The sequence below is a fragment of the Saimiri boliviensis genome, chromosome 10, assembly GCF_048565385.1.
Source record: "Saimiri boliviensis isolate mSaiBol1 chromosome 10, mSaiBol1.pri, whole genome shotgun sequence".
NCBI classification, from domain to species: Eukaryota; Metazoa; Chordata; class Mammalia; order Primates; family Cebidae; genus Saimiri; species Saimiri boliviensis.
In genome coordinates this window covers 20512046-20524293 of record NC_133458.1, presented here as the reverse complement: position 1 = coordinate 20524293, position 12248 = coordinate 20512046, and positions in this window count along the sequence as shown.

The following is a 12248-nucleotide window of genomic DNA, read 5'->3' as shown; positions in this document are numbered from 1 at the left end:
CCAGTCCGAAAATACAACAAATACGACAATAAAATATTCTGCGCTTTAAAAAAAAAAAAAAAAAAAAAAAAACAATGATTCATCTTGACCAGGCATAGTGGCTCATGCCTGTAATCCCACCACTTAGGGAGACAGAGGCAAGAAGATAGCTTGAACCCAGGAGATCGAGATCTGCTGATACCCTGTTCTCCACAAAAAAGGGGGGAAAAAGACAAAAAAAACACTGTAACTCCCCTTATCAAATGATTCATCATGTTTAGAATATATCTGTATCTTGGTAATCAGACTCTGGGTACTTCTGACTACTCTTTAAGAAAGACTGTCAATAAAGTTTCTCACTTGATTAAGTACTAATTTCAATATGAATTAGTGGGAGCTCTGGCTCTACCCTTAAAGACTTTTCTTTTTTATTCTCTGAGATGGAGTCTCACTCCATTGCCCAGGCTTGAGTGCAGTGGTGTGATCTCGGCTCACTGCAACCTCTGCCTCCTGGGTTCAAGCAATTATCCTGCCTCAGCCTCCCGAGTACCTGGGATTACAGAAATGTTCCACCACACCCTGCTAATTTTTGTGTATTTTTAGTAGAGATGAGGTTTCACCATATTGACCAGGCTGGTTTTGAACTCCTGACCTCATGATCTGCCTGATTCTGCCTCCCAAAGTGCTGGGATTACAGGTGGGAGCCACTGCACCTGGCCCAAGACTTTTCATTTTGCTTTCTCTATCTACTAGATGGAAATTGCTTGGGAGTACCCTTTCTACCATCTGCTCTACATTTCTGGCATTCATAAGGTGTTGGATAGATGGACTCTAGTTTGCCCAGGTTTTTAGACCAATATTTAATGAACTAGATATGTCAGGAAGCATTCCTGTTTTTGTGTACTTTACACAAATAACTGATTTTAAGACAGATACCCAATATGGTTTTTCTCTCTCCAAACAAGAAGCAAGTCAACACCCACAAAAACTCATATCAAATGTTCTCAAGTGTACACAGGTCAAGAAATATCATGGTGACTTGGCTTGGAGCTGTGTTCTTGTCAATGAGGTGGTAGCAATTCCAGCCCTAGGAAGAATTCATTCAGAAGTATTTGTGTGCTCAAATTTATGTTAAACTTAGATTCTTTGAGTCTTGAGGTTGGTTACAGGCTTATGTATCACTTATCCCCACTTTCAAAAGCAGATGCTCTCTATAGACTGCATGATGGTCATAAAGATTTTGCTTCAGCCTCCCTGGAAATCAGCAGTTCAACTTCCTTGATGCTTCACATTGGTCTCTGTCTCATATCATTATCCTCTCCTGATGTGATCTCATCTACAACCTCAGCTTTTATTATTATCTTAAATGTGACAGAACATAAATCTTACCTCCATCCCAGGCTTCTCCATGGAACACCAGCACCATATAGACTATTGTCTACCCACCTCAGTACCCCTCATGGATTTCTCACACTTTCTCAACTTCAACATGTTCAAGGCTACCTTCCTGATTTTACCCACAAAATTGACCCCATTCTGCTATTTTCTAAACCTATCTTCTACTCCGTTGCACAAAATAGAAACCAAAGCATTACCTTTGACTTTCACCTCTAATGATACTTCCAGTCCTCCTGATTTTAACTTGTAAATATCAAATCTGTCAAATCTATTGACTGCTCCCATTTCCACTAATACCTCTATACAGTGCAGGTGGCCTAACTGATTTTGCCACATCACCTCTGACCCTATCCTATATGTCTTCTATACTGAGACCAGAGCAGTCTTCTCAGAAGGCAAATCTGCTTCAAATTTGTGGGTGATTCCGTCCTTGGCCAATGTCCAGAATCCTTTATTTGGCCTAGGAGCCCTTCATGGCTGAGTCCCTCCTTCCTCCCCATCCTCGCCTCTCACCATGCTCCCATGTGATTGCATAGCGCCTGCCACATTGCCACAAGCCACACCTGTCTTCATCATGCCGCCACCCTGCCAAAGAACCTTTGCACACGCACTTAATCATACTTTGCCTAGAAAGCTCTCCTCACCCTTCAATACCTGAATAACTCCTAAGAATCCTTTGCATCTCAGATCCAGAATGAGACTTTCTGAGACCCCTTCCTGACCCTTCTGACTACATCGAATCCCCACTATAGCTCCCATAGCAATTTTCATAGCTGAAATTTTATTTGTGCATGCTAGATTATTTGAACAAATTTTTGTCTCCACCTACAGAATATATGCTTTGAAAGTAAGAAGACTGAGGCAGCCAGATCACTGCCTGAGGTCAGGAGTTTGAGACTAGCCTGGTCAACATGGTGAAACCCCATCTTTACTAAAAATATAAACATTATCAATGTATTGTGGCGTGGCCTGTAACCCCAGCTACTTGGGAAGCTGAGGCAGGAGAATTGCTCCGAACTAGGGAGTCGGAGATTGCAGTGAGCTGAGATCGTGTCACTGCACTCCAGCCTGGTGACAGAGCAAGACTCTGTCTCAAAATAAATAAGTAAATAAAAATAAAAACAAAAATAAAGTACAAAGACCAGGTCTACATTTGTTAACCTAAGACAGTGCCTTATACATGATCACTCTTCTCTCACTCTCTAACATTTTTTTCTTTACTTTCTAGATATTTAAATTTGAGGAAGTTATTTAAGTTCTTTATATGTAAAGAGAGTCCATGTTTATATATACATAGTATTGCTATAAATTATGTATATTTATACAAGCACTAATTTCAGGATTAGAAGTAATTAAAGTTTGAAAAGCTCCTAACAGAGTACCTGACAAAGAGGCGTACTCAAGGTTGTATAACACTTACTGTCATGGAAAACTGTAATAGAGACTAAAGATTCTCGAGCTTTTCGCCTTCACTCTGCAGAGTCCTAAGTGTCCTGCAAACCCAGCTGGTGCTTTTCTGAAATGAATGAGACTTCTGGAAACCTGAGACCATTTCCTCAGTACAGAAAATTAACTATGAACTACTGCAGATAGCATACAATTATTCTTTTCTTTTGAGACATTGCTCAAATCATTTTAATGTTTTGCTTAAATGGTCTTGTATATTACAGTAATAAGGTTATTGATATCTTACACTGTTCTAGTTCATTTTACATTCCAGGCATTTTCTGAGATCTGGTGTTAATCATATAAGAAGTTTTTGTACTCATTTTAGAGATGAGGAACTGGAAGCTCTCAGAGATCAAGTAATTGCCCAAGGTCACAGATGCATGTGGAACAGCCAAGACTCAAATCTAAAAGTGGTTAATTACGCAGGAAGTACCTGAGAAGAAGCTTGACCTGGTTTCCTGGGTCTAAACCTCTGGGAAATATGTGTGCATCTATATATGAATAATATACATATAGATAATGTATATGTATACACAATATATATTATATATTTACTTATAATATATAATACTGTACAGTATATGCATAGTATATATTCCTATATGAACACCTCATTAATATATTTTTATTGTTATTTCTATTCATGTTTTCATTGTTAGTAAAACCATGGTACATTTACAATAAGTAACAATATTATTGTACAGTTGAAGTATCATACAATATTACAGTATTATTTTATTGCTAATTTCTTTGTATATCCAGCTCAAGCAGCTAGTTGAAATATTTTCCTAGGGCTTTTTTTATTTGCAGCTCCCAGGGGCTTTTCAGGGTGACCCCAGTGATGTCTCCTAAAATACCTGGGACTTTGGTGAACAAATAGTTTCTATGGTGCAGCCAGACAGTTGAAGAAGCCTCACCCAGAATGGTTGTGCTTGATGCTCCCCCAGTGTCTGGCCCATACATATGACAGGTGTCTGAGAGAGCTTGGCACCTGCAGAATTCGAGGGCAAGGCCAGGATGAGGACACAAGAAAAAGGGTCTCTTGTCCCAGCCCTTCTTTTTCACCAGTGCCCTATCCTTTATCCCCAAGAGCTGCAGTCCCTGGTGAGAAGTGTTTGCCCAGCTCTCAGTCCTACATTAAAGGAAACTTCCACTTTGGAGACTTGACCAGGGAGCTCTGCTTCTTGGACACACAAAGGCAACTTAAGTCTAGGCTGGAGGTTCCCCCCCTCTTTAAACCCTCCTGAGCTTCTTACAGTTAGAGAGCTTTTTGAAATTTCTATTAGATGGTCAGATACTCCGACATTAGTCTTTAAATAGAACCATTCCTATTAATCTCAACCCAAACCATAGAAACCATTGTTAGTGGAACAAAATGCCTCTCCATAAAGTGCCTACCAATGTATACATCGAACGTCACACATTTTACCCAAGCTAATTCTTACGCCTACCCTATACGGTGAACACTATTATCACCTTTTTCAAATAAAGGATATCTGATTTGGAAGTTAAATGATGTGGCCTCTATCACTTTGATTTCCTGCACATAAGAAAATAAATTGTTCTCTCCTATTTTTTTAATTTTAATTTTAGAAACAGTGTCTCACTATATTATCCATGCTGGTCTTAAACTCTTGGGCTCAAGTGATCCTCCTGCCTCAGCCTCCCAAGTAGCTATTACTGTAGGCACATGCCACTAGGCCTGGCTTGTTCTCTCATATTTAAAAGCACACACTCAGGCAGTAGAAAATTAAGGTACTGACAATACGGTTCATATGTGCTTACAGTAGAGGTTATCATATCTTCTAATCCTTATGAGTTGGAGTTTATAAGGCAAGCCTTTTAGGAGTTACTCTCAGAAACAAATGCTACTTGGGGTCATGCCAGTGCAGACTAGTTGGCTACATTTTCCCCATGGGGTTGGTTAGGGCCAACCATGAGATCCAATAGTTTTATTTTTTTTTTTTAATTACTTCAAAATAGCACGCCCATTCAAATGACTACTATATTCTTTTCAAAATAATTTATGAATCATCAAGATCTGATATGTTAGATAGAATCCAACTTGCTAAAATTAAATTCTTTCCTTCTATTTTGTGTTTGTGGTGGAGGGAGCAGGGTGAGATAATCAAAGTCATCTTTAGAAATATTTTAGGAGAAATTCTGATGCAGCTGCTTGAGGTTTTCAAATTAAATTATTGAATATGAAAGCTGATATTTCCTATAGAAAAGTAGTGTTTTCAATTTTCCTTACTCAATCCCAAGAGCTCTAATTATATTTCTTACACAAACTGTCTCAAGAGTCAACAATTTTTTTTATTCAAAGGAAAATCAAAACTGCAAGAAAAAGTCGCATCGAAAAGATAGACTAGAACTAAGGATTGTAGCAAATTATAGACTTCTCATTAATAAATGACATAGAGCTAGAACAGATAGTTGAAGGGAGCAATAGAAAGAGATCTGTTCAGGTGAGGGGTTGGCTTAGTGTAGGAAGCACAGTAAAATACTTTATCATCGGTCATTAGGCAGACTCTTTACATCTGGACTCCAACATTATGCAGCAAGGCATGCTGAGTATCTTTCTGTAGCCTCTCCTGCTCCACTATGTTCTCCATCCTGCTCCATGGATTCTGGGAAGCTGACTGGTATGCATTGCATTAATATGCTCCTTCTCTATAACTAAAATTTATCCTCTAATTTTTAGTTGGGGTCACCCACCACAATTTGGCTGTGTCCTTCTACAAGAGGCCAACAAAGTGACCTGCAATCTGGGTCCGGTAACTTCTCCCTCCCTTGGCCTTTCAGACTGAAGGGTGATAACGGCACTTCCCTGTTACTAGCCCCAGCATCTTGCACTGTTTTCTTTTGTATGAATTTCCTAAACACCATCCTCACCTCTGTACCTTTATTTAGCAGTGCCTTTCTAAAACTTTCCTCAAAGCACTGATTCTGAATGGCTTGTTATCTACTGTGTCCTTAGGTAATAAACTAGTATTGTTTGTGAAAGTAGAAAGCACAAGATTCTTTAATTTCCACAAAATGTTTAAAAGATAATTTAGGACTCCAATTCTGAAGTGATGGATTCAAAAGCCGGAATATCAAGATGAGCACAAGGACTAAGAATTCAGAGGACAATAGAAAATTAGACATCTATTTTAGAGCTGCGACTTAATTTGATGGTTTAACCAAACCAACCAGGAACCAATTAGTACAAATTCTTCCATTTGTTCATAAAATCATTTATTCAGAAAACATTTATGGAGTGAAAGTGATTTATCTGGCTCTATTCTAGGGTTTTGAGGTCCAGAACTGCACAGGGAAGATGCAAAAAGTTCTCTCCATCACTTAGTCTGCGTGACTGAAGCCGAGTGGAGGTACATAAAGATGATTTCAAACAAAGTGTCACAGTGTTTATTTAGAAGACTGTTTTGAAATATTTACTCATTATTATAATCTAAACTCAAATAAGATTAACATATCTTCCCCAAACAGTAAATAACACATTCACTCTAGATAAATATCAATGAACAAAATGAGAAAAAACATAAATCAACACTCCAGTTTTCTAAGACATTTACTACTGTTCTAAAATTAAGCTCTTTTGATTGGGAAATTAAACATAACAATAAGCCGGGCGCGGTGGCTCAAGCCTGTAATCCCAGCACTTTGGGAGGCCGAGGCGGGTGGATCACGAGGTCGAGAGATCGAGACCATCCTGGTCAACATGGTGAAACCCCGTCTCTTCTAAAAGTGCAAAAAATTAGCTGGGCATGGTGGCACGTGCCTGTAATCCCAGCTACTCAGGAGGCTGAGGCAGGAGAATTGCCTGAGCCCAGGAGGCGGAGGTTGCGGTGAGCCGAGATCGCGCCATTGCACTCCAGCCTGGGTAACAAGGGCGAAACTCCGTCTCAAAAAAAAAAAAAAAAAAAAAAAAAAAAAAAAAAAAAAAAACAAAAACAAAAAAAAAAAAAATAACAATAAAAATCACTAGAATCACTAAGAAATCCAGATTTTGAGAGTTTGAAGTTATTGCATTATATAAGCAACAGAACTAGTTCCTGTAGTAGGCAGGGGCATATTTATTCTCTTTATCTGAAGGCAAGTAAGATCACCTCACTCTTCTGGAATATTTGGAAATGTTTTATAAGTTTGGGGAAGACTCTTACATTATTTAGATGCCAGTTGTCTGTGAGATAAACTTAAGTATTCTGATATTTTGAATTTCCCTACTTCTTGCTTCTTGAGTTTTTGGCCTCTTCGTCAACAAAAGTGTGAAGTATAATGTTTCTTTATAAATCAAATATAACAATGTGTTGTATTTTGTATGTTATTTCATTTGTTCAGAAATGTTCAAAGTTTAGAGGCTAAAAACACATTAAAATGTCCACTTACATCAAGAAAAGATAAAGTTCTTTACAGACACTGCCAGTTACAGAATATCTCATGAATTGAGTGACTATCATTATTTACCTTTCTTTGTAATATCATATATCTGAGAAAAACACTTCAAAAACTTAAGCCTTTTAAATGTAAAATCTAAATGTTTAGAAACTCTGGAAGATGATCTCAGAAATACCATTCAGCACATAGGTCATGGCAAAGATTTCATGAGGAAGACCCCAGAGCAATTGTAACAAAAATTCACAAATGTGACCTAATGAAACTAAAGAGATTCTGAACAGCAAAATAAGCTATCAACAGAGTAAACAGAAAACAAACAGCATGGGAGAAAATATTTGCAAACCATGCATTTGACAAAAGTCTAATATCCAGAATTTATAAGGAACTTAAACACAGTAACAAGCAAAAAACAACCTCATTAAAAAGTGGGCAAAAGACATGAAAAGATAGTTTTCAAAGAAGACATATATGCATCCAGCAAGCATATGAAAGATGCTCAACATCACTAATCACTAGAAACATGTAAATCAAAACCACAATGAAATACCATTTCATACCAGTCAGAATGGCTATTAAAAAGTAAAAAAGTACAGATGCTCATAGGGTTGCAGAGAAAAAGGATTGTTTATACACTGCTCGTGGAATGTAAATTTGTTCAGCCACTGTGAAAAGCAGTTTGGAGATTTCTCAAAGAATTAGTGGGGCATGGTGGCATGTGTGTGTAGTCCCAGCTACTGGAAGATGAGGTGGGAGGATTCCTTGAGCCCAGGAGGTGGAGGTTGCAGTGAGTCAGGATCTTCCCACTGCACTCCAGCCTGGGCAACAGAGCGACACAGACACCCTGCCTCAAACAAACAAACAAACAAAACAGCTTAAGACAGAACTACCATTCAACCCAGCGATCCCTACTGGGTAAGTACTCAAAGGAAAGTAAATTGTTCTACCAAAAAGACACATGTACTTGTATGTTCATTGCAGCACTATTCACAATAGTACAGACACGGAATCAATTTAGATGCCCATCAATGGTGGACTAGATAAAGAAAATGAGGTACAGCATATATACAATGCAAACTGTGTGGTCATAAAAAGAGAATGAAATCATATTCTTTGCAACAACGTAAGCGAACTAATGCAGGAACAGAAAATCAAATGCTGAATGTTCTCACTTATAAGTGGGAGACAAACATTGAGGAAACATGGACACAAAAAAAGGAAAAATAGACACTAGGGCTTGAGGGTAGAGGGTGGAGGAAAGTGAGGATCAAAAAACTACCTTTCAGGTGTTATGCTTATTACCTGGGTGATGAAATGTCTGTACACCAAATCCTCATGACACATAATTTACCTGTATGGCAAACCTGCACATGTCCTTCTGAACCTAAAACAAAAGTGAAAAACAAAAAAGAAAATTACTCTTTGGGAAAGAGTCAGACACAAATGCTAGATCACATAAGAAGAAGAATTGCTTTTTAAAGAGACGAGTTACTAAAAAAAAAAATTAAGGCCTTTATAGTGAAAGCAGAAATCACAAAGAAAAAGATTTTTGTTTTTAAAAAGTTTAAAAAAATTGTTATAAAATTTCCTTTAACAAAGATAAAGCCAAACTAGAAATTATTTGCAATGTACATAACAAATAATATTAAGGTCCTTAAAATATAGATTTTGCAGATAGCAAAGAGATAAACCACATAAAAGATTGACAAAATATATGAAAAAGTGGCCCTTCAAAAATAAACATGTAAAGATTATTAAATGTAGAAAAGTTTGTATTCTTATTATCAATAAAAATGCCACTTAAGACAATAAAGATATTCCATTTAATATGGAAAATCATTGCATTTTTTTAAAAGGATAATTTCTCATTTCACTAAAAGTATGAGTTATTTCCAGACTGCTGATGAACTTGTGAGAACACATGGACACAGGAAGGGGAACATCACACACCAAAGCCTGTTGGGGGCTGGGGGACTCAGGGAGGGATGGCAGCGGGTGAGGAGAATGGGGAAGGATAACATTAGAAGAAATACCTAATATAGATGACGGGGGGATGGACGCAGCAAACCACCATGGCACATGTATACCTATGTAACAAACCTGCACATTCTACACATGTACCCCAGAACTTAAAGTATAATTTTAAAAAAAGAAAAGTTTATATTCTTATTAATAAAAATGCAATTTAAGGCAATATAGTCCATTTAATGTGGAAAATTATTGCATTTTTTAAAAGTACAATTTCTAATTTCATGATAGGTATGAGTTATTTCCAGACTGCTGACCAACTTGTTAGTATTGTTTGTCTTCAGGAGAAATTTGAAAATTTGTAATAAAACGGTAAAAGTGAAAATTTCTCTCTCTAAAAAAAGAAACCAATGAAACAAATAGCTGGTTGTATGAAAACACCAATAAAATGATCAAACCTTTAGAAAGATGAACAAAGAAAAATAAAAAAAGATACTAATTACTAATAACAGAAATTAAGCAGCATGTATCATTATGCACCCTGAAAACAGCCCAAAGGGTTATTAGAAAATACCACAAAAAATTCTACATATATAAATTGGACAACTTTGATAAAATGAGTCACCTCCTTGAAAGCACAAATAACCACAACACATCCAATGTGAAGTAAATAATTCAAATAGCTCCATAACCATTATGAAAATTGAATTTATAATTTAAAAATAACAGCCCCCCAAAAAATATTCAGTCCAGATGTTTTCACTGGAAAGTTCTACTAAACATTTTAAAAAGAAGAAAAACTGCCTGCACCAAATGGTGCAGGAACAATTAGACATCTGCAACAAAAATATGACTTCAACTTAGGCCTCATACCTTATACAAAATATAGTTCAAATGCATTATAAAGTTAAAGGTATGAATTTACAAAACTTTTAGGGTAGAAAAACACAGGAAAAAATACTTAATTTCTAAGGCTAGAAAAACTGTCCTTAGATTTGACGTAGAAAGTATGAGCCATAATAGGAAAAATTGATAAATGTGATTTCATAAAAATACAAAACCATTGCTCTCTGCAAGACTATGGACAAGGTGAAAAGACAAGCTATATAGAAGGTGAGAAAATATTTGCAAGAATAGTATACAGGATATTTGAAGAACTTTCAAGTCACACTAAAAAGAGCAAGGAATCTAATTAGAAAATGGCCATAAAACATGAACAGACATTTCACAAAAGAAGATATACTGATGTCAAATAAGTATTAGCCATCAGGGAAACACAAATGAAAACCACAGTGAAATATCACAGGACAATAATAACAATGGCTAAAAGATACGTAAACAACACCGAATGCTGGCCAGGATGTGGAAAAATTAGATCACTCATACATTATTAACAGGAATGCAAAACAGTACAGTCACTCTGGAAAACAGGTTGCCAGTGTCTTAAAAACCAACCATGTATTTACTATCCAACCCAGTAAGTTATACTCTTGAATTTATCCCAGGGAAATGAAGACCTATGTTCACACAAAATCTCATCCATGAATGTTTATACCTGTTTTGTTTGTAATAGCACCAAACTGGAAACAACCCAGATGTTCTTCAACAAGTGAATGGTTGAACAAACTCTGGTATGTCATATCATGGCCTACTAGTTAGCAGTAAAAATAATCAACTCCTGAAACAGACAACAACTTTGATGACTCCCTGGGAAACTATAGTGAATGAAAAAATTCAATCCCAAAATGTTACATTATACATAACATTGTTAAAACTATAGAAATAGAGATAAGATTAGTGATTCCAGGGATGAAGAAGGAGGTGAGAGAGGGAAAGAAATGACTGCAGCTAAAGGGGGACAATATGAAAGATCCTTGTGGACCTGTAAATGTTTCACCGTCACTGTATTGATGTCAATAGTGTGGTTGTTATGTTGCCCGATAGTTTTATAGGATTTCATCATTGAGGGAAACTGGGTAAAAGATACATGGGGTTCTCTCTGTATTATCTCCTAAAACAGAATGGTAATCTAAAATCACTTCAAATTAAAAGGTTAATTTAATGCATACAATATTAGACACACAACGATACACACATACATACAAATATATCTGTAACTCCACAAATACAGGCATACAAAACTCCAGTTTTCTCTTAGTAAGAGGGGATTCAGTAGTAAGTATCGAGATGTTTCCTCCACAGTCCATCATTCTGACCATTTTGTTACCAAAAAGCCATTTTCCTTTTCTTTCCTTCCTTAAAATCTGCTAACTTCCAGGACAACAATTTCTTCAATGCAACCAGCTCACTGTCAAAGATCTCAGTGTGACAGACAGTCCTTCCTTCTTTGGCGACCTTTGAAATAAAAAGTAAATTACCTGCATCTACACTGATTTATTTGCCCTCTCTGCCACATGCACCACATGTGCAATGGTGGAACAGGGACAGGATAACCACGATAAACTTTCCCAGGAAAAATGGAGGAGAATGAAATGCCCACAGTATCACTGGTCCAGAGCAATGCTGCAGTCCTCTTGGGCAGCATAAAGTTTCCTGTTCTGGAAGAGAGGGAAGTTCCTAGATTCTACTCTAAGGGAAAATCCCTACATTCCATTCACCCAAAGTTGTTACAAGGCCTTGATATCACTCCAAGAGGAACTTGAAAATTTAGTTTACAGTGTTTCTAGGAATAGGATTCAGAATGATGAGTAACTGGCCATTCCCTTTCACACCTGCTCTACCTAATACCAAGGTTTATTATAAAATCAGAGTGGTTATTAAAAGTAAAACTGTGTTTATCTTGCATATCAGGACAAATATTTGTATATGTACATGGAGAGACACATACAATAAATGTCATTACTATGTTGTTTGTAAACTGTAAAAAATGCTAAAAACCTACACATCTAATAAGAAGAAAGACCTAATTCACTATGTAAGCAAACAATACTATGAAAATATTTTAAAGAAATAAACTTAATAAATACAAGAGAGAAAAGCAAGTTGTAGAATCATATGCACGTAATAAACCCTATTTATAAGTTTGCAGACACACA